Below are 25,339 nucleotides of genomic sequence, written 5' to 3'. Positions count from 1 at the left end.
CATATGGGATGCTGGCACTGCAGGTGATGGCTTTACCTGCTACGTCACAGCCCTGACCCTTTTGTTTGTTTTAGATCTAATTTGATGGCTGACTAAGTTTTCAATGGGAAGATTAATTTCTTCCATCCACTTCTCCCTCCTTTGGAGCAGCCACAAGCCTCCAAGATTATAGTGTGGGATCGGTCTTCATAATTAGGTAGTCCTGGGCCAGCGCTGTGGCCTGGCGAGTAAAGCTGCCATGTGCCGTGCTGGCATCCTGTATGGGTGCCGGTTCAAGACCTGGCTGCTCCACTTCTGATCCAGCTCTCTGCTGTGGCCTGGGAAAGCAGTGGAAGATGGCCCAACTCCTTGGGTCCCTGAACCCATGTGGGAGACCCGGAAGAAGCTCCTGGCTCCTGGCTTCGAATGAGCTCAGCTCCAGCCATTGCGGCAAGTTGGGGAGTGAACCAGCGGATGGAAGACTTCCCTCCCTCCCTCCCTCCTTCTCTCTCTCTCTCTCTCTCTGCCTCTCCCTCTCTGTAATTCTACCTTTCAATTAAATAGATAAATCTGTAAAAAAAAAAAAAAATTACATGATCCTATGCAGTGCCTTAAAGTGCCTTCCTTCTGGATTCTGATAACCTGTGTCGAATCTGACCCTTTGATGGCCTTCCTGCAGCGAAGCCAGGCTTCGGAGGGTAGAGAAGCCTGCACAGCCATGTTGACCCTGGAAGGACTGACCACGGACCCCTCCCACATTGCTGTACCCATGGAGCATTTGGGACACTCACATTCTAGGAGCTCTTTCTTTTTTTTTTTTTTTCCTTAAAGATTGATTTTATTTATTTAAAGGTAGTGTGACCGAGCGAGAGAGGGAGAGACAGAGAGATCTTCCATCCACTGGTTTGCTCCCCAAATGGCCAAAAAGGCCTGGACTGGGCCAGGCTGAAGCCAGGAGCTTTATCTGGGTCTCCTACGTGGGTGGCAGAGGCCCAAGCACTTGGGCCATCTTCTGCTGCTTTCCCAGGCGCATTACAGATCTTGAACCAGCACCAAAAGCAGTGCTGGTATTGCAGGTGGTGGCTTAACCTGCTATGCCGCAGGAGACCTTATTTTTTAACTTCCGTGTTCAGTCTTTTCACATCTGCTAATGGCTTAGAAGTAGCAGAATAAGTGTGAGTTTCTCTTCTTTTTTCTGTGGCAAAGATCTCTCTGAAAGTGAACTAAGTGCCTGATAGGATGAAGGAAATGGAACAAAAGTTCTGGAGAATTGGATAATGAGGTTCAGAATAGTGGAGAGGGCTACAGCTGGCAGCCCACGACCTCAGACCTCAGGGCAGTGCCAGGCGAGCGTTGTGTGGGGCACACCACTTAGCATTACCACTTGGCAATTTCATTGGCACATAGAGATTCTGGGCAAAATAAAAATAAAGTAGTTTTCCTTCCAAATATAAGCAAGGAATAACACCTGTTCCTCTTTAACACATGAGTGAAAAAAAAGTCTCAGTAAGAGGTCTTGAGATTTCTCAAATCTTTTCTTATTAGATTAGCTAATTTTTTTTTTTTTTTTTTTTTTGACAGGCAGAGTTAGACAGTGAGAGAGAGAGACAGAGAGAAAGGTCTTCCTTCCATTGGTTCACCCCCCAAATGGCCACCACGGCCGGCACTGAGCCGATCCAAAGCCAGGAGCCAGGTGCTTCCTCCTGGTCTCCCACGCGGGTGGAGGTGCCCAAGCACTTGGGCCATCCTCCACTGCACTCCCGGGCCACAGCAGAGAGCTGAACTGGAAGAGGGGCAACCGGGACAGAATCCGGCACCCCAACCGGGACTAGAACCTGGAGTACCGGCGCCGCAGGCAGAGGATTAACCCAGTGAACCGTGGCACCGGTGTAAGTTTAGCTATGTTTTTAAAAAAAGAAATTTGTCTCTTCCATCAAAACATATGCTTAAAAATCTGTGTCATTTGTTATTTTTAGATGATGAGGCATCGTCTATGATAGGTCACTTTTTCGTTATTTTTTCTGATATGTGTATGATTTTCATCCTGAGAGTTTGAATGAATCTGACTTTTTAAACATATACTTGTAATGTGCTAGGGTTTGTCTCCGGGGGGCCCTGACTTGAGGTTCTTTCTCACCATCTCTCCCTTTCTGTAATTGTTAGGAAAAGTAACGGATTCATTTTCAGAAGCATGTAGCACAGTGGAAGGTTTTTTTTTTTTTTTTTTTAAATCACGGATAGATTTAAAATGACATTTATTTATTTATTTTTTTGCATTTTAATGGAAGATAAATCTGTTTAATGTTGTATGATAGCCTAGAAACTGATTTTGCCCAACACAGAGCAATAAAGAACTGCGCTAAATTATGTTAATATATTTATTTTATTCCCTTTCTCTCCTTATGAATGAAGATTAGATGACTTTAATTTGGTTTATTTTTATTTCAATCAGTTTGGGAACACATGCAGGCCACAGCTTTCGCGTAGCCTCCTAACGCCGTCATGTTCTTCCTGCTTGCTGTCTGCTTCCTCTCAGCGCTTCGTGCCTGACGCTGGTTTTAGAGCTGGTGGGGGGGATTTGAAGGAAATAGGGGCTGTCCCAGATGTGGTCATGTGATGTGAATAAAATACTCATCAACTGGGAGGAAATCAGCGGGTCAGTTAGCAGGGCTTTGTGTGCTGTCCCGTGAATAGGCAGTAACTGCTACTTGGATACTGATGTTACATAATGTTGGACACGCATAAATTCATACATGTAACTAAGAGGGATCCCACGCCCGGTGCCCTTGTGTGAGCCTTCCGGGCACATGGAGAGACTGTGTGTGCTCAGAGGCATACCGTGGTGCTGCGTTGTTTTCCGGAGTCTCTAGTTTTCCTTGGTTGGGGGGTCACTTTACCTCCCTACCACTGGTGTCAAGAATTCATTTTGTGCTCACTGGCATGTGGTGTTTCAGGCTTTTAATTGGGTGGCTACAGAATGGCACGTTGCTATACTCTTGCTCTGTGTACTTTCCTGGTCACTAGTGTTAGAAGACAAACTCCAGACATAGTGAATTTCTCGGATTACCTGCACACAGGATTCATGATGTAGGCGGCGTTCAGGGTCAGAGGAGGCTCAGGGAGCTGTGCCCGGCTGTGTCAGCAAGGATCTCTCTCTGCACAAAGAAGCACAGCAGAGCCATTCCCTGATGAGCCAGCTGTGGCTGTGTCAGCCCTATGGGGGTGCTGTCCTGACACGTTTGCCGTATTTGGACAGGGTCTGATCAGCTGACTGTAATGGGGTGAGCATCAACTGTTGTGATTGGCTAAAGCCTTATTATTTGTTAAAGAAAAAAACGATACCCCTGTAACTCAGGTTTTTATTTGTTTCCTGGTAGATGGTGGTTTGTTAGTAGGGAGCAGGCCTCAGGCCCGCGGCCTCTTCTCATTAACAGGAGCAGTGCCTTTGTGCATTTTTTGTAAATTGAGTTCCTGGTGGCTTTTTTTTTTAACGTATTTTGGATAAGCAATCTACATTCATTTGTGTGTTTTAGTTTTTGTCTTAATTGTTCACTTTTTTAAGAAGTATCTTTTAGTAAACAGAATTGATATTGGCAGCCTGTTACTCTCTTTTATGATTAGTATTTTTCACCAAGATTCTTGTTTAACTTAGTTCTTCCCTGCCAAGGTTTTATATGTATTTTCTTTTTCTTTCTTTCCTTCTTTCCTCCTTCTTTCCTTCTTTCCTTCTTCTTTCCTCCTTCTTTCCTTCTTCTTTCCTCCTTCTTTCCTTCTTTCCTTCTTTCCTCCTTCTTTCCTTCTTCCCTTCTTTCTTTCTTTCTTTCGACAGGCAGAGTTAGTGAGAGACAGAGAGAAAGGTCTTCCTTTTTCCATTGGTTCACCCCCAAAGTGGCCGCTATGGCCAGCGTGTTGCGGCCAGCATGCTGCGCCGATCCAAAGCCAGGAGCCAGGTGCTTCCTCCTGGTCTCCCATGCGGGTGCAGGGCCCAAGGACCTGGGCCATCCTGCACTGCACTCCTGGGCCACAGCAGAGAGCTACACTGGAAGAGGGGCAACTGGGACAGAACTGGTGCCCCAACAGGGACTAGAACCCAGGGTGCAGGTGCCGCAGGCGGAGGATTAGCCTAGTGAGCCGCGGCGCCGGCCTATATGTATTTTCTTCTAAAAGGCTTAGTGTTTTGGCTTAAAAACTAATCTAGGGTTGATTTTTAAAAAAAAAAAACATATTGAATTTTTTCTACTGTAGTATGTGTTAGGCTTCCAGTTTGTTTTTTCTCAAATGCGCAGTCAGCCATTGCCAGGCTGTTCCGGGTCCCGGGAGCACTTAGTGCAGGGCCTCCGTTTCCTGCTGCGCACTCACCTTCCACACATGTGTGCATCTGATTCCAGCCCTTTATTGTGCTGTGCGGTGAGCTAACAGCACAGCACCTTACTTACTGCTGCCTCGCTGTACTGATCCACAATACACAGTGTAAGTTGCAGGTACCTCGGGTTACTCATCCTGGTGAGTTTTTAGCTCATCTTTTGCAGTTTTTAAATCAAGTTTTAAAAACATTTATTGGACTTTTGTTTGGTAATACATTGATTTTGGGGCAAGTGGACTGTTTCCAGAACTTTCAGGTTTCCTGCCTGTGGGTTGTTCTCGGACACCCATGTTTGCTTTGCTTTCCTGATACAAGTTTTGCACGTATTTTGCTGGGTTTATTTCCTGGAACTATGCTATTTTGTTAGTTTCATAGATTATTTTTCTTTTGTAAAATAAAAATTGTTTCCCAGCTCTTGTTGCCAAATAAAAATGCACTGTTTTTTGTGTATTGATCTTTTATCTAGTCATCCAGCTAAACTCTTATTCTCAAAATTTGTGGGCTGATGTTTTCTTGTCGTAAGAGCTAAGAGTAATGGACATTTTGTTTCTTCCTGTTTAAATCATTGTTTCTTTTATTTCTTTTTCTTGTCTTATTCAGTTGGCTTTAAAAAAAATGTCAACCAGAGGCCAGCGCCATGGCTCAGTTAATCCTCCACCTGCGGTGCCGGCATCCCATATGGGGGCTGAGTTCTAGTCCTGGCTGCTCCTCTTCCAGGCCAGCTCTCTGCTGTGGCCCGGGAGGGAAGTGGAGGATGGCCCAAGTGCTTGGGCCCCTGCACCCACGTGGGAGACCAGGAGGAAGCACCTGGCTCCTGGCTTCGGATTGGCACAGCGCTGGCTGTAGCGGCCATTTGGGGGGTGAACCAATGGAAGGAAGACCTTTCTCTCTGATTCTCTCTCTCACTAACTCTTCCTCTCAAAATATATATATATATATATATATATATATATATATATATATATATATATATATCAGCCAGGAACAATAGTGTTGGCATCCTTGCCTTGGTCTTGATTTTAGAGAAAATACTTTTAGTGTCTCAAAATTAAAATGTTAGCTTTTTGTGTGTGTGCTTTTGTGTGTGCTAGAGAGAGGTCAGTATATTTTTAATCACTTCAGGAGTTACCTACTGTTTTTGTAAAACAACTGTAATTGTAAAAAGCTGTAAGTGGCTCTTTATTTTTATTAAAGTGTTTCTTTTTCATTTATGAAGATGATCTTCTGGTCTTTATTCTTTCATTCAAATGTAGAAACCTGGCTTGAATAAACTTTGATAAAACCAATTTGCATGATGGTTAATCTTTTCAAGCATGCTGCTAGATTTAATATTTTATTGAAGAGGTTTAAAAATGCATTCAAGCCACATCAGCCTATAATTTTATTTTTTCTTCTAGTAATTTTCTTGCCTGGCTTTAAGAGTCAGTTGAGTCGAATAGAATAATATGAGGACTACAAACTTCGTTTCCTTGGAGGTGTTTGTTTAATACTGAAAATGCACCTTCGTGGACAAGTCTCAGCATGTATTTTGACTTTTGCGAAGAGTAGGAGGGTAGATTTTTAACCACCAATTCAACTCATTTTTTAATACGGAATTAGTAAACTTCCTCTTTTCTCTTCCATTGGTTTTAGGGAGTTACATTTTTCTTAGCATTTCTTCATCTTATCCAAGCATTCACATTTATTGGGGAAAACTCATTCATAGTGTTCTTTTACTGTCTTTCATTGCTGTTGGATCTATAGTTGTGTCTCCATTTTTTGCTGTTCGTTTGTGCCTTTTCTCTTTCTTGATTAATGCTGCCAGAGAGTTGTGTGTTTCATTCTCTTTTTTTTCTGCTGCCAATTGCTGATTTTCTCAATGTTCATATCATCTTTTCCAGTTTCATTACATTTTGTTCTTTGTTGTATTTTACCATCTTTTTATTTTATTCTATTATTAAATTTCTTAAATTGGAAAGTTTCCTCATTCATTTTTAAGGCTTTCTACTTTTCTCTTAGAATCACTTAAAACTTTTAATTTTCCTCTAAGTATTAGTATGGACTTATCATACACCATTTTGTATTTACTTGTTTCATTAATTTTTATGCTGTTTGCTTCTTTGACCCAACTTGTTAGAACTTTCTTTTCCCATCTGGATGGGGGTTTTATTTGTTTTGTTATTTCTGACTAAACTGAATTGTGATTTTAATAGTTTATTTAAAAACCCTTTCAGATATCAAATATTACTTATTCTCTGTTTCTGAGTATTGTATAATTAAAATTTTCTAATGCTGTACAAAAGTACTCCTAGGCTTATAGTAGAAATTCAGCATTTTATATTAAAAAACTGGTAGTTGAAGTTGAAGATATGTTAAGTGGCCAGGGAGTCCTGTGGGTAGGACTGCAGCTGAGGTCTGGGACCTGCACTGTGCCCTCCTGATCTTACATCACAGTGCAACAGGCCAGGGGCTGTGATCCAGAGGAGTTAATCCCTGGGCCAGCTACTCCCGTTCCGAGTCACCCTTTGGGGTGATGAGACTGTGAGAATCTCAAGTCCAAAACTGGTGTGAGGATTCAGGAAAAAACAGTCAGGATTCAGATAGTGGCTATGGAGAAAGATGGAGATTTCAGATGAACTTACATTTTGACTTTTCAAAAAAAATTTATTTATTTATTTATTTGAAAGGCAGAGTTGCAGAGAGGCAGATGCATAGGCATAGGCAGAGTTAGAGAGAGAGAGAGCTTCCATCCGCTGGTTCATTCCCCAAATGACCGCAATGGCCAGAGCTGTGCCAATCCGAAGCCAGGAGCCAGGAGCTTCTTCTGGGTCTCCTACATGGGTGCAGGGGCCCAAGGACTTATCCCATCTTCCACTGTTTTTCCAGGCCATAGCAGAGGGCTGGATCAGAAGTAGAGCAGCCGGGATTTGAACTGGCGCCCACAATGGGATGCTGGCACTGCAGGCAGCGGCTCTACCCACTATGCCACAGTGCTGGCCTCTCTATTTTGACTTTTTCCCCCACGTTATTCTGTGTCAGAGGACAAAACTGCAGTTGCCATTGTTACAAGTAGTTCCTTCCCTTCCAGCAGCTGTGGAAACTCTCTGACATTTTCTGTTCCAGCCACTGGAAAGTTTATATTTAAAATGCGTTCTGTTACTCACCTGTTGTACCAGGTGGATGAGAGTAATAAGACCTGAGCTGGTGTTTGTGTTTTGTATGGCTTAAGAAGTAGGGTAAGGCTGGCGCCGTGGCTCACTAGGCTAATCCTCCGCCTTGCGGCGCCAGCACACCAGGTTCTAGTCCCGGTTGGGGCGCCGGATTCTGTCCTGGTTGCCCCTCTTCCAGTCCAGCTCTCTGCTGTGGCCAGGGAGTGCAGTGGAGGATGGCCCAAGTGCTTAGGCCCTGCACCCGCATGGGAGACCAGGAGAAGCACCTGGCTCCTGGCTTCAGATCAGCGCAATGCGCCAGCCATAGCGCGCCGGCCAAGGCGGCCATTGGAGGGTGAACCAACGGCAAAAAGGAAGACCTTTCTCTCTGTCTCTCTCTCACACACTATCCACTCTACCTGTCAAAAAAAAAAAAAAAAGAAGAAGAAGAAGAAGAAAAAAGAAGTAGGGTAAGGAAACCTGTGCCAGTAGGACCTAGTGATCTGTAGACTCACCATGAGCAGTCAGCTGCCCGGCAGGACTTTTGTTGATATGAGCATAATGTGTGTCCTGGAACACCACTCCTACTGGCTGGGGGAGCCTGGGGGGAGGCAGGCCCTGTGTACACCTGGCCTGTGCAATCTGGGGAACAGCAGGAGCGGTGACCTCTCAGTGTGTAAGTAGAGGTGCTGGAAGCTCCTTACAATGCAGATGCATTTCCAAAAAGTAAAAAATACGGTGACTCACTGAAAAACATTTTTAAGTACCATGTAGTACATTTTTAAAAAAGGAAAGCAAGAGTGGATGTTGTGGTTCAATGCGTTAACCACCACTTAGGATGCCAGCATTCCATATCAGAGTGCTGTTCCGAGTCCTGGTTGTTCTGCATCTCATCCAGCTCCCTGCTAATGTGCCTAGGAAAGCAGCAGACGATGGCCCAAGTGTTGAGGCCCCTGCACCCACGTGGGAGACCAGCAAGAAGCTCCTGACTGTAACTTGGCCCAGCCCCAGCCATTGTGGCCTTTGTGGGAGTGAACCAGGATGGACGATCTCGCCTCTCTAACTCTTCCTCTCAGCTAAATAAAGCTTTAAAAAAACAAAACCAAAAAAAAACCCTAAATTAAGGTAGCATAATGGAAAAGTCAGGCAGATTTTATTAAAATAAATAATACAATTCAAGATAAGATAAAATTGTTTTAAAAGTCTGGAAGAAAATATGTACAATAAGCAACACTTGATAGCCTTTGTTACATTGTGACAGGTTTGGAAGGGCGTTAACAGTTTATGAATGAAAACTGGCGTTGCTGCAGCCGGGGGAAAGGCGAGTGCAGCGTGTGGGTGAAATGTCAGCCACAGGGTATGCTTTGAGGAGTGCACTTGTATTATTTAGTATCCCACTGATGCTAACTAACTTAAGTGAATGTTTTGACAAGTTGTGGTCACTGGGATTAAAAACTGGTTATTAGGAAATAATGGATTTTAATGAGCGTGTTTAATAGGGGTTTAAATAACAATGTTTATAAATTCTACTCTCTTAGTTGAATGTCAGAAAATTCAACACGTTGTCCTTGTAAAGTCATTAGTTCATGCATTTACGCAATAACATTTTAGTATGCGCCTACCATTTTTTTTTAAGCCCTGGGAAACAAAAAAGAAAAAGTCCAAGCTCTGAAGGAATCCACCTGCTTTAACCCAGCCGTGGCCTAGATGATCCTAACTTCTGAACTGGCAGAGTAAACACTCATGAGGTTGTGTGTAGACTGGCACTGGTGCCTAACACATGGCCCTTGGGAAAACAGCCACAGGTTTTTTTTTTTTTTTTTTTTTTTTTTGGGGGGGGGGCGGGGGGAGAAAAGCGTTTTCTTCTTTTGGTATTATATTACTTAGAAATTCCAATTAACGTATTCAGGCCTCATGAAGTGTTCTCTTAGAGTAACAGTGAGTCTGTGAGCTTCACCTGGAGGAAGGCTGGGGTTTCAGGTTTTGTGTCCTGCACGTGGATTAAAGGTGCTGTGTCATCCCGATCGGTATGTGGGGATTTAATTTAAAAATGACGGTTGCCTCTCAGATAGACGGTGCTGGCTCCATAAGAAAAAATAACCACCCTAAGAATATAAACTGAACATTGTTGGGATGTTATTGTAAATAAATGTCTTTAAGTATTGTATCCTTACCACATTTAAGTGCAGAATCTAAAAACTGCATCCCAAGGCTGAAGACGTCCCTGTTCTCCAGCCGTGCTACTGATCGCTGTCTCGTGAGCCATTTGTCAGGCATCATGGCCCACGTGACTCCGCAATGACTCGGTTCTCACGTGTGTAATAGCGTGTTTCCCTGATTTGCAGGAGGCGCGGTGCTTTTGTGTGCCGCTTAGCAGGTCACTGCCAATTAGTTTATGGCTTAGTGCGCTTACAATTGATCACAAGATGCGTCCTGATTTCAGAGAAATGAAACATTAAAAACATTGGTTTTGAGTCTATTAAATTCGTATTTATGTCCACCGCTTCTTTCTTTTTTTTTTTTTTTTTTAATAGAGAAAGGTAAAGTAATTACGATGATAACGGGCGGCATTAGCCTCTGAGCCCAGTGTCCCCAAGGCTGTGAGAACCCCGGGGATGGGTTTCGGTCATGAAAGAATGATACAAAACCGCGGGCTTGGTGCGTTTGCCTTCCCTTTTTGAGCAACCACTCCTGCCGGAGGCCTCAGCACTTCCTAGGTGAAGGGTGCGGCCGGGAAGGGTGGCCTGGGCTGCTGCTCGTGGGTTCGGGCCTCGTGGCAACCTCTCTGCCCTACGCTGAGAACAGCAAGCTAGCGAGCTGGGCCTCCCCTCGCTTCCTCGGAGGGGACCGCCGCCTGCCGCTGAAGATGAGGGCAGCAGGAGGCACAGAAGCCCAAGGTCGATCAAGAACTGAGACAGGGTCTCGAAAATAGAGTTTTTTTTTTAAAGATTAAAAAGCATGATAGAGACAGAAATCACCAGGTACTGTTTCACCAGAAATGTATGGCATGGTTTTGTTGGCTCACTCCCGAGAGTGCGTTCTGTGGTCCTGCCTGACAGGTAGTGAGCATGGCACAGCTTGGAGGGTGCCACTTCGGAGTCGGCCCCGGTAAGCATGCGGTGCAAAATTAGTTCATTGAGAAATGATTCGGAAGCAGCAAATGAGATTCTGAATGAGGGTGGGGGGGACGGAAGCAGGCTACAGAACACTGAAATAAAAGCAAATGTCTGTGTGTCGTCTGACCCAGCAGCTGCCCTCGTGTGGGGAGGGGCCGTTCCGAGGCCCCCAGTGGAGGCCCGCAGCCACAGAGGGCCCTACGGGGCGTGCTGTTCCCACACATTCATACCTGGGGCAGAGCTTACACTTAACAGCTAGGCACAGTAAGAGGTGAAAAATGACAGTAAAATAGAACAATCCGGAATTTTCTGGAATTTTCTGTGCAATACTTGCAGACTACAGTTGACTGCAGGTAGTTGAAACCTCGAAAGGCAAAGCCAAGGAGGCGGGGGACCCATGTGCTGAGAGGGGATGGGGTGAGTGACAGGAGTATGGAGAGGTCATGGCCAGCACAGGGTGGGGCTGCTGCTCCCTGCTCAGCCAGCTGTGTCTACCTTGGCAAGCCCGGCACCACCACCTGGCCCATCGTGTGCCACTAGGAACTGCTCTCAGCACTTCCATGTCGGGACCTGGAAGACTTTCCTCAGTGCTCTGCACCCCTCGCCCTTTCAACCCCGCGACTGCTCGGTTCACCTCCCAAGTGCCTGCAGCAGCCGGGCCTGGTCCAGCTGAAGCCAGGAACCAGGCACTCCATCAGGTCTTCCAGACAGGTGCTAGGAACCCACATAGCTGGGCCATTTCCCTCCCAGGCACATTAACAGGCGCCTGGATCAGAAGTGGAGTGGCCAGGAATTGAAGTGATGCTTAATACAGGATGCCCGCATGCGGTGGCTTAACCCACTGGGCCACAAATAAAATGAAATATTATTTTGTTTTTATCTTAACTTTTGTTAATAGTGTCACTATTTATTTTATATTCTAATAATTATGTTACAGTGTTTCAAAAAGCATCATTAAAATATGTATTTGTGTTTTTTAAAAGGGCATTAACATTTAGTTTTACTGGAACTAGAACACCAGTGTTAGTCCTGACCCTTCAGTATTACCAGAAACACATGGTGAAATAGTGGTGCAGGTATTCTGTGCCAGTATCACAGTTGCAACCAGTAATGATGCTGGTGATACAATGATCATGTCACCACCAGGAGTGAGAATGATGCCATAGGATTGGAGTTCCAGGCACCACAGCAGGCTCCCTCCACCCATTATCTCAAATAATCCCCACAACCCCACCCGGCACAGCAACTGCGTTCCCCAGGCCAGAGAGCTGGTGAGCGGTGGAGCCAGGCTGCCCCGTCTCCTGCAGCCACACAGCATGGATGTCCTCCCTCCCCCCCCCCCCCCGGCAGGTGGGCGTCGCAGGGGGTGGGGGTACGCTGTGAGAGGAGCAGGGTCGAGGGTGATTTTCGGTCTTGTCTGCTCTGTGAAGGGCTGTGCCCCGCGCTGAGGTTGGCCTGGAACGCGTCTTCTTGGGTCTGTCAGGGCTTGCTTGTGTTAATAGTTTACCTCGTATATTAAGTTCCCTGGAAGTCTGAGTGTTTGGGAGGCGTGGAGAAGGGTGTTATGTGGGTCTTGAATGATGTGTGACTCGATTCCTCAGGGACAGGACTGCTCAAGTTTTTACCTTCCTGGGTCAATTTTATTTATGACCCAAGTCAAATTCTCTGTTTATTTAGGGTGTCAAAACATACCATGATGGTATAAAGTAGTCTCCTGAAATAGTTGGGTTTTCCTGTGTTTCTATCATACCTCCCCACTTTAATTTCTGAGAACGTTTCTTGCTGGTTATGTTGACTTTGTTCTCTTGAGCAGTTTTAGATGTATACTGTTACATACTTGCTGTTACAAAAGGAGGTCTGCACGCATGTTGCACTGTTGGAGCCTTTAACTCAGGGGTTCTTTGTCTCGATTTGGGTGGGAGACGACCCCAGGTGGCGCCCAAGTCCCCTTCTTGCTTTCCCTCTCTGTGCCTGGGGTTCTGCCTTGGGATTGCTGCTGCACGGGGGTGGCTTCCCGCAGAGCTCCAGGAGGAATAGTAACAAGGCCTTGGCATCTCTTTCGCTTGGTCAAACTTCAGTCATATTTCAGTAACTGCCCGAGCACCACCGTCATCTGTGGGCTGAAATGCTTTACGGAGGCTCCGAGCTGCTGCGTCGTCCCTGGCCGACTCCCAGGTGTCCAGGTGCTCATCAGAACTTTCCTGCTCTCTACCCCTTTACCTGCCCTGGACTTGCGGGCTGCTGCCAGCGTGCGTTGGATTGTGGGTGCTGTTCCTTCTGGCTTACGTCTCTAGCCTCCCCTCCGCTGCTGCTGCTGCTGCAAGAGCAGTCTCTAGCTTCCCATCAGTGCAGGTCTGTTGTGACAAATTCTTTCCCTTGTCACTTACCAGGAAGTGTGAGTTTCTCTAATGCAAAATACTCCTTGTGGGTGTAGAAGTGTAGAATTCCAGGTTGGAGGTTTATTCCTTGGTTACATTGTTGTTATAGGAGTGCAGTGTGTCAGCTTTAGTTATTGTTCCTGTGAGGGTCATTTGGTTGTTGAAGTTACTATTAATTCTCCCTTACTGCAAGTCCCTTATAAAGTTCTTCTTGTGTTATTGTATCAACCCTTTATCTAGTTTATATGTTGCAGATACTTTCTTTGTCATTTACTTTTTTATATTAAGGTGTTTGTATATGTATATGACCAGAGAGTTTAAATGCTATGTGTTCAAATAGTTTTTCTTTTGCATGCCTTTTTTGTTGTTGTTGTTACTTAGAACGTAGTTTCTGGACTAATGTGAGCTAAATATTCATGCAGATTTTTCCAGTCTTTCTGTAGTTTCTTTTCTAATCTTGAGAAATTGAATTTTAATTTGGTATTTGCTTATTATCTGATTTTGCTTTATCATTCCATGTATAAAACCTGACTCACATATTTTAAAAATTTGTCTCATCCTTTTCCCAAGATTTTAAAATATGACATTTTTTTCACATGTTAAATACATGTACATGATGGGATCCTTTTATAAATGTTTATTTTATTGATCAGACCTTGAGAAGATACTGTTTTAAACAAAATTTGATATTCTCATGAAAATATCTTTACGTAATCTTTTGTCACAATTTTATTGCCTAAGTTAGAATGTTTATTCTCCCAAATGAAAATTCTCCCAAATGAAAATTAGTAGCATTGTCACATTTTTAAAAAGAGGAAAAATTGGGGCCAGTGTTGTGGCGCAGTAGGTTAAGCCACGACCTATGACACCGGCATCCCATATAGGTGATGGTTTGAGTCCCAGCTGCTTCACTTCTGATCCCACTCCCTGCCAATGCGCCTGGGAAAGCAGCGGAAGATGGTCCAGGTCCTGGGGCTCCTGCACCCACACGGGAGACCCAGATAAAACTGCTTGCTCCTGGCTTCAGCCTGGCACAGCCCTGACTGTTGTGGCCATTTGGGGAGTGAACCACCAGATGGAAGATCTTTCTCTGTGTCTCTCCGTCTTGCTCCGTAAGTCTGTCTCTCAAATAAAATTAATAAATCATTTTTAAAAATAAAAAGAGCAAACTCTTTGTTGGTTAAAACTTCATCAAATTTAGAAATTAGCAAAGAATTGAATTGACATCTTCAAAATGCAGATTCTTTCTGGGAGTAAGATGTGTTTCTTCATTTTGTAGCCTTTGTTCCAGAAGAGAAATCATGACAAAACTTTTGAATTTTATGAATGTTTTGAGCATTTGTGCTCCATTTATTTTTATGCCATTTTTCTATTTTTGTTGCTATTATAAATAGGATATTTTCCCATTATATTTTCTAACTATTTTTAGTGTAAGGGGAAAAGGTTGACATTTGTATTTCTGGCAGACAGCTGCTGCGTGACTGAACTCGTGTTAGATAGAATCGGCATTTGCTGCTTTCTGCTGGCCTCTCCAGAAGACCTTTGTGTCCCTAGCAAGTGAGCCTGTTTTTCTCCCTAGTGTCGCCCACCCCACGCGTCTCCTTGTCCCCTGTCTCTGCGATGGCTACAGCAGGTGATCTGCAGTGGAGACTACAAATCACAGTGCTTAATCCAGGAATCCCGTGGCTGCCCCAGACCTCAGAGGAAATCTCCCCGGTGCTTAGCTGTGAGCGATGCATGTCGTTGCCGTGAGGGAAGGACAAGGGGTGTCCAGAAATATCCACGAAAAATGCGTGTAATGAAAAAACTATGCATATATTTCAAAAACGTTGGCACCAAAATACGTTTTGAATGCCATTTCCATGAACTTTTTGAAGCTCTCCCATATTTTTTTATCATGTATCTCCCTAGCTCACTAGTTTTGTTTTGGTTTCTCTGATTTCCCTTGGGGCTACTTTGACACACACACACACACACACACACAGACACACACACACACCCCCGCTGTTTAGAACAGTACTGTTTAATTTCCAGATGTTTGGGGATTTTCCAGATATCTTTCCACAGCTTATTTCTAGTTCAATGTCATTGTCAGAGAATGTAGCTTTATTAAATAGCATATATTTGTAATTTAAGTATACCTAGCGGCCCCCTGTATGAGTTCTCTGTTGCTGCGGGACAGGCACCTGCACATTTTAAGCAGCACATGGCACTGTCCAGTTCTGCAGGCCAGAAGCCGGGCTCGGGTCTCAGCGGGCTGTGTGCCCGTTGTCAGCGGTGCTGCTTCTCCCTGGAAGCCGTAGGGGAGTGTTGCCTTCTGTGCTCACTCGGGTTCTTGGTGGACTGAACCCCATATGGCTGCAGGCATATTCCTTCCTTTTTCTCCCCTTTTTTTCCTTATTCCTTTCTTCCTTTGTTTATTCCTACTTTTTTAAAAAAAATTTATAATTTATTTTTTATTTGACAGGTAGAGTATAGGCAGTGAGAGAGAGAGAGAGAAAGGTCCTCCATCCACTGGTTCACTCCCCAAATGGCCACTACAGCCGGTGCTGTGCCGATCTGAAGCCAGGAGCCAGGTGCTTCCTCCTGGTCTCCCATGGGGTGCAGGGCCCAAGCACCTGGGCCATCCTCCACTGCCCTCCCAGGCCACAGCAGAGAGCTGGACTGGAAGAGGAGCAACCGGGATTAGAATCTGGTGCCCATATGGGATGCTGGCGCTGCAGGCGGAGGATTTATTCCTACTTTTAAAAAAATTCATTGACTTATTTGAGAGGCAGAGAGAGAGAGAGAAAGAGAGAGCGAGCTGTCAGCTGTTGGTTTACTCTCCGAATGCCAGCAACGTCACATCCCGGGCTGGGCCTGGCTAAAACCAGGAGCTAGGAACTCAATGCAGATCTCTCACCTGGGTGGTGGGTGGCAGGAACCAAAGTACTTGTGTCATCAGCACTCCCTCCGAGGGTATGCATTAGCAGGAAGCTGGAGTCAGGAGCCAGAGCCAGGAGCCACACCCAGGTATTCTGATGTGGGACGTGGCCATTTTAACCAGCATCCTAACCACTTCCCCGTTGCCTGTCCCTCTTTGTTCTCACTCATCCTGCCTAGAATGTGTTCAGGATGTTTGGATCTGTGGTTTCTTATTATTTCTGGAAAATTCCTGACTATTGTTTCTTCATTTATTTCTACTTCCCCGTTTATTCCTCTACAACTCCAATTGTATATTACACTATTTGGTATTTCCTATGGCTCTTGGATATGCTGTTCTGTTGTCTTCTGTTTGTTTCCTTTGTTTTTTCTTTTTTCCCTTTGAGTAATTTTTGGACCTATCTGTAAGTTCTTTACAGATTCTTTAGTTTTTTCAAGTCTAGTAATGAGTCTATTAAAGACTTAGCCCTATGAGCTCTGACTGCTCTTTTTAGCGTGGTCCTGTCTGCTACCTGTGAGAGGATAATATCGCCTGTATTTTCCTCTGGACTCCTTAGCATGCTCATCAGTTACTTATCTTAAAATTCCTCTTTGAGAGTTCCAACCCCTGGATCATCTCAGAGTCTGATTGTGTTGACTCCTTTGTCCCGACAGTGGATTGGTTTCCATGTGCTCATTTGTGGGTGTGGGCATATGTCTGTACGTGTCCGTGCGTGGATATGTCTCTCAGATTTTTACTGGATTTGGTTACTACCAGTCATTTTGGATGGTTCTGCCAGGTCATCAAGAGGAAGCTGAGCCAATGTGTTCATGAGTTGAGCTGGGTTTGGACTTCGGTGACACCACAGTGGCTTCTGCTTCTTCCAGGGGCAACGTGCCATTGCCTTGTGTCGCAGTGGGGGCTGCAAATCTGCTGTTTCTTCTCCATGTTTGTGCTCACTACTCTGGTTCTAACTGCCCGGACCGTCACTGGGGTCCTCGTCCATGTCCACACAGTGTAGGTAATCTGTAAGCAGTGCAGGCTCATTTGCCTCACGGAGTCAGAGCGGACGTGTGTGGTGTGAGACCTCGCCGCCAGCCTCCCGCAGCAGCCGTGGGCCACAGCACCTCACGGCAGGAGGCAGAAGGGCAGCTGAGCTCCTGAGACGGAGAGCACGGGCGTCTCCCGTGCTGATGGCAGCAGTGCACTCGCAAGGGAGGAGACCCAGTCACCCCCTCTTCCTGCCTCCACGGAGACCAGAGCATTGCGGCGTGTTTTGGGGGGAGAACGTTCAAACCATGCGGTCGGGGCAGAAATCTCTCCCGCTCCTCAGTTAGCAGTGGACTGCTCTTGCTCGCTCAGTGCTGGCCTCCTGTTGAAGAGGTGAGGTTTGCCCATCACCTGGCTCCGTGGCTTTCTGCCCGTGTCCCATGGTAGTGTGTCTGCTGCCCTGGGCTCCTTCCTGTCCCTGTGTGGGCAGCCATGCAGGCCCCCAGAACATAGCTGTGCCTACAAGTGGACACTCCCGGGCATCCGCAGTCCAGCTCTCTGAGCCCAGGCTCGTACTCCAGCAAGTGACGGTGTTAGGTGGTGTTTCTCCCCTGCTTGCCCGGCTGCCACAGCTTCCTCCCATGCCCTGGCCAGGCGAGCCAGCCACACGGCCCCACTGGGGTCCAGGGCAAGCACAAGGACCTGGGGCAATGCAGGGACCACTTTAGGTTGAATGGAGGAGCAGCTGGGAGGTAGCATTGGTGCTGCGATTTGAAGGTTGAAAACGGTCCCTCAGAGTTCAGAGTCTCCAGCTGAGCTCTAGGCAAGTGCAAGCCCCCAGGGGCAGGAGGGAGATGGGCGGACGCGAGGACCTGGAGGTTCCACAGCGTGGCCTAAGCCCAGTGAGTGGGGCAGCCGGGGTGGGGGGAGGTAGGAAAGACAGTGATGGTCAGGTGGCCCCGCAGTCGCCGCCCCGTCCCGGGAGGAATGGGAAGCACTTGGCGGTGAAGGGAACGTGGCCTCCTGTTTCTTGCTCCGTGAATTCCAGCCTCTTCTGCTTCGTCTACAGGGTTCAGAGTGGCCCGCCTCCGGAATGCTGTCCGATGGCGATCGCGGCTCTTGCTTTACTAATCCATGAATGATAAGCTTCACTTACCATTCTCAGTGTGTGCCTCCTGTGTTTTTCCTGTACTCCTGGTTCACGCTGTTTCCTAAGCGTGGGAGTACACCCCTCTGCCCCCCAAGGCAGTTCAGGTCAGGCATCAGGCAGTAGCCCCGACGTGGCCGTGGTGCTCCCTCATTCCGCCTGTCACCATGCTTGATTTGTTTGCTCTCTGTGCGGCTCCTCCTCCTCCTCCCCTTATCTCCTCCCTCACACACGTTTCTAGATCCCAGGCCTCTTTGCTAGCCCATGACGTCCCCGCACCCTTCCTCCCTCCCTCTTCCTGCACGGGGCGAACCCCTGACACTGCCCCCAGAGAACAGGACGTCTCACGGTCCTGGAGACCACCACGCCCAGGGACTTGGCGTGAACTCTCCCCCTCTGTGTCAGACGTGCTGTTCCGCTGTTGGCCACGTCTTCCTTCCTCAGCGTGCCCGAGCCCTGACTCCCAGGGCACGTCGCTGCTCCGTGTTTCATCTCTCCAAGCCCTCCTGGCTTCTGGCTCCCCCTTTAGTACCAGGATTGCTCAGGCCCCTCTGTCCCACAGCAGATTCCCCTTAGCTTATCATTTATTTGCTTTCACAAAAGCAGCTCTCACTGTGTATTCCCAGACCTGCGTCAGCCCAGACCTCTCTCTAGGGGGAAGAAAAGAATGTGCATGTATACTTAATGTCTCATAATTTTCCTATTGCTGTGTAATCTTGGTAATTATTTTAAATGGATGTATAATGTTAAGTGGTTCTACCATAATTAGCCTCACCATTTCCCTCACGATTCTGCACATGAATCTTGACTGTGAGGTTCAGTGGAGTGGAAAGCGAGTAGATTTTTTTTCCCTTCCCAACACAAGCACAGTGCTCCCATACAGAGGCAGAAACCCCAGCAGAATCCATGGCAAAGCTTTGGAAGGCTTGGCTGTTTTGAATGAGCTCCGAGGCCCACTGTCAGCGTGTTGAGTTGGGGGTATCGCTTTAACGCCCGCACACACTGCCGACCAAAGCCTTCTGCATGGTCCCCCCAAACCTGATCTGTGGCTCTCTCAGCAAACCCTTGCCCATTGTTAGAAAAATGAGTGCTTGTGTCCCTAAGGCCTGAAAGAGATCTGAGGTTTTGCACACTGATGATCTGAGCGAAGCTGAAAAAGCAGCTTCCCTCAGCCAAGGCAGACTTTTAAACACACTGTGAGGTTGAGGTTTTCCATATCCACTCCCTACCTTAAGAATATTCTCGGGGCCAGCGCTGTGGTGTAGCGGGTAAAGCCGCCGTCTGCAGTGGTGGCATCCCATATGGATGCCAGTTCGAGTCCCAGTTGCTCCACTTCTGATCCAGCTCTCTGCTATGGCCTGAGAAAGCAGTAGAAGATGACTCAAGTCCTTGTGCTCCTGCATCCGGCGTGAGAGACCTGGAAGAAGCTCCTGGCTCCTGGCTTCAGGTCAGTGCAGCTCTGGCCATTGCAGCCCATTGGAGAGTGAACCAGAGGATGGAAGACCTCTCTCTCTCTCTCTCTTTCTCTCTATCTCTCTCTATCTCTCCTTCTCTCTGTGTGTAACTCTGACTTTCAAATAAATAAATAAATCTTTTTTTTTAAAAAAAAAGAATATTCTCTGCACTTCTAGCCAGCATCTTGGGTTCTGTCCTGAGCCAGGAAACTTATTTATTTTTAATCTGTTATTCTACAGAAGCAATCTTGGAAATCAGCTGATGGTGGTGTTTTCTCTCTTTGTTAAAATAAGTTCTCTTCCTCTTTTTATTTGAAAAGCAGGAGATGGAGGTAGACAGATAGATCTCCCCTCTGCTAGTCCATTCTTCAGATGCACACAATGACCCGGACTGGGTCAGGCTGAAGCCAGGAGCCTGGAACTCAGTCTGGGTCCCCCAGCCAGTGGGCAGGGTCCCAGGTACTGGAGCCATCCCCCGCTTCCTCACAGGGGGTGCGTTAGCAGGCAGCTGGAGCCCAGAGCAGAGCCAGGGCTCACACCTGGGCCCTCAGCCCTGAGACCCAGGCACTGCTGCCCCAGTGTCTGCCCCGGTGCTGGTATTCTCAAGTCCTTGATGCTCCTCTCCAGAGAGACAAGGGCCCTGATTACTATGTCTGTGTCTTGCAAAATAAGGTGCCAGGGCCTCTGGCTTCGCAGCCATTCAGCCTTTCCTGGAAGTGGCCTCTCGGCGCTTCCCAGCCGCCCCGTGACTCGGGCTTTCCTTTGCAGCCCAAGGAGTCAGCGATTCTGACGACAGTGAGCCGCCGTTCCTGGCTCCTCTCCGTCCTGTAGTTGGATCACGGACTTCGTGGTGTGTCAGCATCTTCCTGATTTCTGACCCCTTCCTGAGGCACACCGTCACGTTCAGAGTCTCATTTGCAGCAGCAATGGACTCCTTTTTTTTTTTTTTTTTTTTTTGACAGGCAGAGTGGACAGTGTGAGAGAGAGACAGAGAGAGAGAGAGAGAGAGAGAGGTCTTCCTTTGCCGTTTATTCACCCTCCAATGGCCGCTGCGGCTGGCGTGCTGCGGCCAGCGCACTGCGCCTATCCGAAGGCAGGAGCTAGGTGCTTATCCTGGTCTCCCGGGGGTGCAGGGCCCAAGCACTTGGGCCATCCTCCACTGCACTCCCAGGCCACAGCAGAGAGCTGGCCTGGAAGAGGGGCAACCGGGACAGAATCCGGCGCCCCGACCAGGACTAGAACCCGGTGTGCCAGCGCCGCAAGGCAGAGGATTAGCCTAGTGAGCCGTGGCGCCAGCCTGACTCCTTTTTTTTTTTTTTTTTTTTTTTAATCTTTCCCTCCCTTCCCAAACTGGCTGTATGTTCTCTTGTGAAAGGAGAAAGTTGTCTTTGACCCGCTGTGCGTACCAAGCACACATCCAAACTCAGCGCTGGTGAAACAAACCAACCAAAAGCGTGCAGGGTTGTGGAGTAGGAGCCATGGGCAGAAAGCAGCGTGCTCACGGTGAGCGGAGGGGAGGCCTGGCCTGTGGCCGGGAGCTGCACTGGCCTGTCTTCTACCCTTGGCCTCACGGTCCTTCTCTCATTTCCTGACGAGTTTTCCTGTGGCCCACCATACCCACAGTGCAAGTGCCAGCAGTAAACAGCCACCCGCTGCCTCCCTTCCCGCTCGCTGTATTTCTGCGGTGAGGCATCCTGGTCCACCCTTTGTCCTGACTAAGGCCGGTGGTAGCTGCTGGCCAGATGTGGTAGACACGGCCAGCAGGTTTGGTGACTGCACCAGCTCTTTTCTGTACATAAGCCGGCAAGAGAAAACGACACCTGCTATTTTTGTAATGAATCAAGATTAGGATAAGTTTTTAGAACTACTAGAGACATACCATTCTCTGAAATCCTACGGCTCTGCCGCCTGCTCTCGGGGCCTGGGTCCCAAGGTGAGGCACCCACCTATTTCACCAACTCTGGCCACGCCCCTCCCAAATACTGAGAATCAAGGGACAGAGAGTCAAAGACAGAGGCTTCTGCTCACAGAATGCCAGTGCAGCATCCATCTCACGGGGGCCTGGTGCCCTCCCCGTCCTCTGCCCTCCTAACAATAAACACCTCTGCATTTCGAGACTGACTCAAGATCCAAGGTCATCCCATTGCCTCCTCCCGTGCCAGGTACACACAGTGAGTGGGCTTTGTCCCTCGCACAAGGAGCGTGAAGCTGTTACAGGAGGGAGGTCCCCCGAGCCCTCAGGCTGAGGAGCGCGGTGCGTGCACCCCTCTGCCCTTCCCGTGACATCAGGCAATGGGAGAGCCCTAAAACCCAAAGAGTAAAGCAAATCCTACCTTAGAAACAGAAAGGCTTTTTTAAGCACAGAGCTTAGTAAAATCATAAAGTTATTAACGCAACAGCTCACACTTTAATAGAAGACAATGAAACGAGATGAAATAGGAAATACGGAACTAAGGGAGCAAAGTGAAAACAAAGCAGCATCTGTCCAGATAAGTGAAATTGAAACAACAAGGAGCTTAATGGCCTGAAAATCGAATTATTGATGTAGGGGAAACCTGGAGGAAATTGTAGAGGAAGCAAAAGGAAAAGAGCCAAGAGGTGAACGCAACACGAGTCCTCCTCAGTGTGACCTGGGATCAACGCAGTTCATCTCCCTGGGGAAAGAAGGGCCACAGCAGGTATTTGAAGATAGAAGAGCAGACATTTGATAGAAATTAAGTGGTCAATAGGCAAAGGAGGTAACAATTCATGGTAGCAATTGGTATATTAGCATCAGCGCAGTATTAAGATTCAGCTAGAGAACCAAGGATATCCACTATGCCAACAAAATGTAAATATTATTAACTTTGATGAAGGAGAGATGAGAGTCAGTCAGTATTTAAACCTGGAACATGTATTAAAATCTGTTTAAAATATCCATTCTTTTCCAATTCTTAAGACACATTTTTAGGAAATTAGCCTGTCTTGTTTTTAAAAAGTATATATTAAGTTTAGCAATTCTTTTAACTTAAACTTCATTTAAAAAAATATTTATTTCATTTCATTTATTTGAAAAGCAGAGTGATAGACTGATCTTCCATCTGTTGGCTCATTCCCCAAGTAGCCACAGCGGCCTGTCTGTGCCAGCCTGAAGCCAGGAGCCAAGAACTCCCGCCCATGTGGGTGGCAGGGGCGCAGGAACTCGGGCCACCTTCCACTGCCTTCCCTGGCACACCCACAGGGAGCTGCATCGGCAGCAGAACAGCTGGGCCCGGAACTGGCCGCTCAGGATGTGACGTGGGCCGCTGAAGGCAGCTTAGCCCTCCGCACCAGAAAACCGCCCTCAGAACGCTTCGTTTTAAGTACAAAGTTAAACTGTACTTTTGTGTTTAAGACGTCTCTTTCGGGATGTTCCACTTACAGGCTCAGGTTTTGCATTTTTCTTTGGAGTACACCACATTCATTTAATAATAAGTATTAAAAACTTACTCCAAAAAGCGTGTGAAGCAGTAATATGAACAGAATCTGCCCCAGCTGGGCCTCTGGCTCTGCGAGTCTTACAGGGAGGGCGAGGGCGGATTTTCCTGCAGCTACTGGTGTTTGGGCTCTGCTAACTGCCCCTACCAAGGGCAGCTCCTCCTCATGTCCATAGGCGTTTTTTTTTTTTTTTTTTACAGGCAGGGTGGACAGTGAAAGAGAGAGAGATTGCCGTTGGTTCACCCTCCAATGGCCGCCGCGCTTCTCCTGGTCTCCCATGCGGTGCAGGGCCCAAGCACTTGGGCCATCCTCCACTGCACTCCCTGGCCACAGCAGAGAGCTAGCCTGGAAGAGGGGCAACCGGGACAGAATCCAGCGCCCCGACCGGGACTAGAACCTGGTGTGCCGGTGCCGCTAGGCAGAGGATTAGCCTAGTGAGCCGTGGCGCCAGCCCGTAGTCATTTTAAGAGCATGGCTTTTCACTTTTATGACCACTCATCTCCCAGCTTTTTGCCACTGGGTGGAGAAACTGCTCAGCCCCAATGGCTGTCACCTTTTTTCCTCACAGCCCCTTGCCTGGGGGAGTTAACAAGAGGTGTGGCTTTTTATTCGTGTCCTGGGACGGGAGAACCGGTGGACAGCATCATTTCATAAATGAGTGCCTTGAAGAATAAAAAAGATTTGCCCAGCATCTTCCTGTGAAGATGAAAAACACTGATCACTTCCTCTTCCTCTTATTCCTTCACTCAGATATGTTAGTCATGAGATACTCCCCCGTCTTCTGGTCCTTCTGGTTACAGTGGGTAAATGTATGTTTAGTGGAATACTATATATTTTTGTTGTTGAACTACTATAGGAGAACATATGAACTGACGTCACAACATGGTTAGAATATTTTATGTACTTTCTAATCCTCAGTAAATGCAAAGTCCTTGTAGTGTGCACATTTTGATCTAATGTGAATTTCAAATATGTATATTGCAACACATATGTGTATTTCAACTATTTGAAAATAATGCAGAATTAAAGGATCTGGCTTCTCTACAAATAAATAATATAAGGTTGGATAATTTTGTTTAGATCCAACAAATGGAATCCAAGTACATTGTGGCAAATAATTGCTCAAAAATATAATAGTTGACAGATTGTAAGAGATCAGTGCTACCTGAAATTCTAGTTTATTTCCAAAATAGCTAGAAATGGAGGTGTTTTGTGTCTTGCCTTCTGCTGAAAGGTTCACCTGTTTCTCTGTCTCTGGACCTGCCCACTTGAACACCCATCTTCCTGTTACTTACCACAAACACAGCCAGGGTTTCTTTTTCAGCTGAAGTAGTGATTTCTTTTTAAACCAAGAGCCATTGCAGCATTGTGCAGACTTTTTAAACCCCAAATAAGTGCCTCATTTTACTTTCCTAATCTTCTGTTTGTTGATGTCATTGCCGTATTAGCAAGGGTTCGCCACGCGTGGGGGGCACTGTCGCTCCCCCTCTTCATGGAGGAGCAACACTAAACCCTGCCTAGGCTTCATATCCGAGTCACGGCACCATTATGTCGCTCCCCCTCTTCGTGGAGGAACGACACAGGACCCTGCGCTGTTCTTTCGTCTGCTCGGCCCTCCCCGGGTTTGCTGCTGGTTCTTCCCGGGTTGGCTACTATCCCTTCCACCTCCGTGGAAGGGCAGTTCCCCCTGGCCGCATTCCCCACTTCTGCAGGGGAGCGGCACACCGCCGGCCGGCTTTCTCGGGGGCTGCACGGGTTCCCTTAGATGTTCCCCATAGATGTTCCCTGGTGCATGCCGTCTCTCTCCTCCTTTATAGTCCTCCTCCGCCAATCCCAACTCGGCTGCCCACACGCCGAGTACGCTGCTCTCCTCCAATCAGGAGCAAGTCCTACAATTTATTAGTTGAACTGGAGGCAGCTGTGCAGAAGCTGTTTACTTCTCTCCCAGCGCCATATTGTGGGAGAGCAGATGCATAGAATAAGTCTTAATTCGAGTAACTTAGTCTAGTCCGGATTGCTCCCCACAGGGCACCTGAAGTTTCTGGCTCTGAGGTTCGTTAGCTGGCCGTCCTCTGTCTCCTTAGAGCCCAGGCATCGCCTGTGTAGGAACTTGCTGGGGATGGCTGCGGGGTCTCCTTCTCTGTCCTCAGCCCTCCGCCTGTGCTGTGTGGGCAGGCCTGGGCCCTGCCAGCAAGGGGGAGGCGGGACCACTCAGCTTTGAGACATCTGCTCGGGACCCGTTCCGTGGGAGGGAACGTGGCATTCTAGATGCGGGCGCTGGCCTCTGTATGAGTCTTTCACACGTCCTGATGGGCAGCGTTTCCAAATCTGTCTCCTTCAACTGCCATCCTCAGTCCCAGCACCCTCGTGGCGACAGTCTTAACTTCTCAGAAAATTATAGTTGGTGTAGGTCCAGTTTCACCAAC

At 47.3% G+C, this 25,339-nt stretch overlaps 1 protein-coding gene across 9 annotated transcripts in view; it reads left to right on the top strand.

Annotated features, from left to right (window-relative positions):
- HIVEP1 (HIVEP zinc finger 1) overlaps positions 1–25,339 on the top strand; it is a 145,882-nt gene that overhangs the window by 84,315 nt on the left and 36,228 nt on the right. The window lies entirely within an intron of this gene.

Source organism: Oryctolagus cuniculus, chromosome 5, assembly GCF_051225735.1.
Source record: "Oryctolagus cuniculus isolate XC-2025 breed Fujian yellow rabbit chromosome 5, ASM5122573v1, whole genome shotgun sequence".
NCBI classification, from domain to species: domain Eukaryota; kingdom Metazoa; phylum Chordata; class Mammalia; order Lagomorpha; family Leporidae; genus Oryctolagus; species Oryctolagus cuniculus.
Note: the sequence above shows the minus strand (reverse complement) of the source record. Positions and strands in the feature narration are given on the sequence as shown.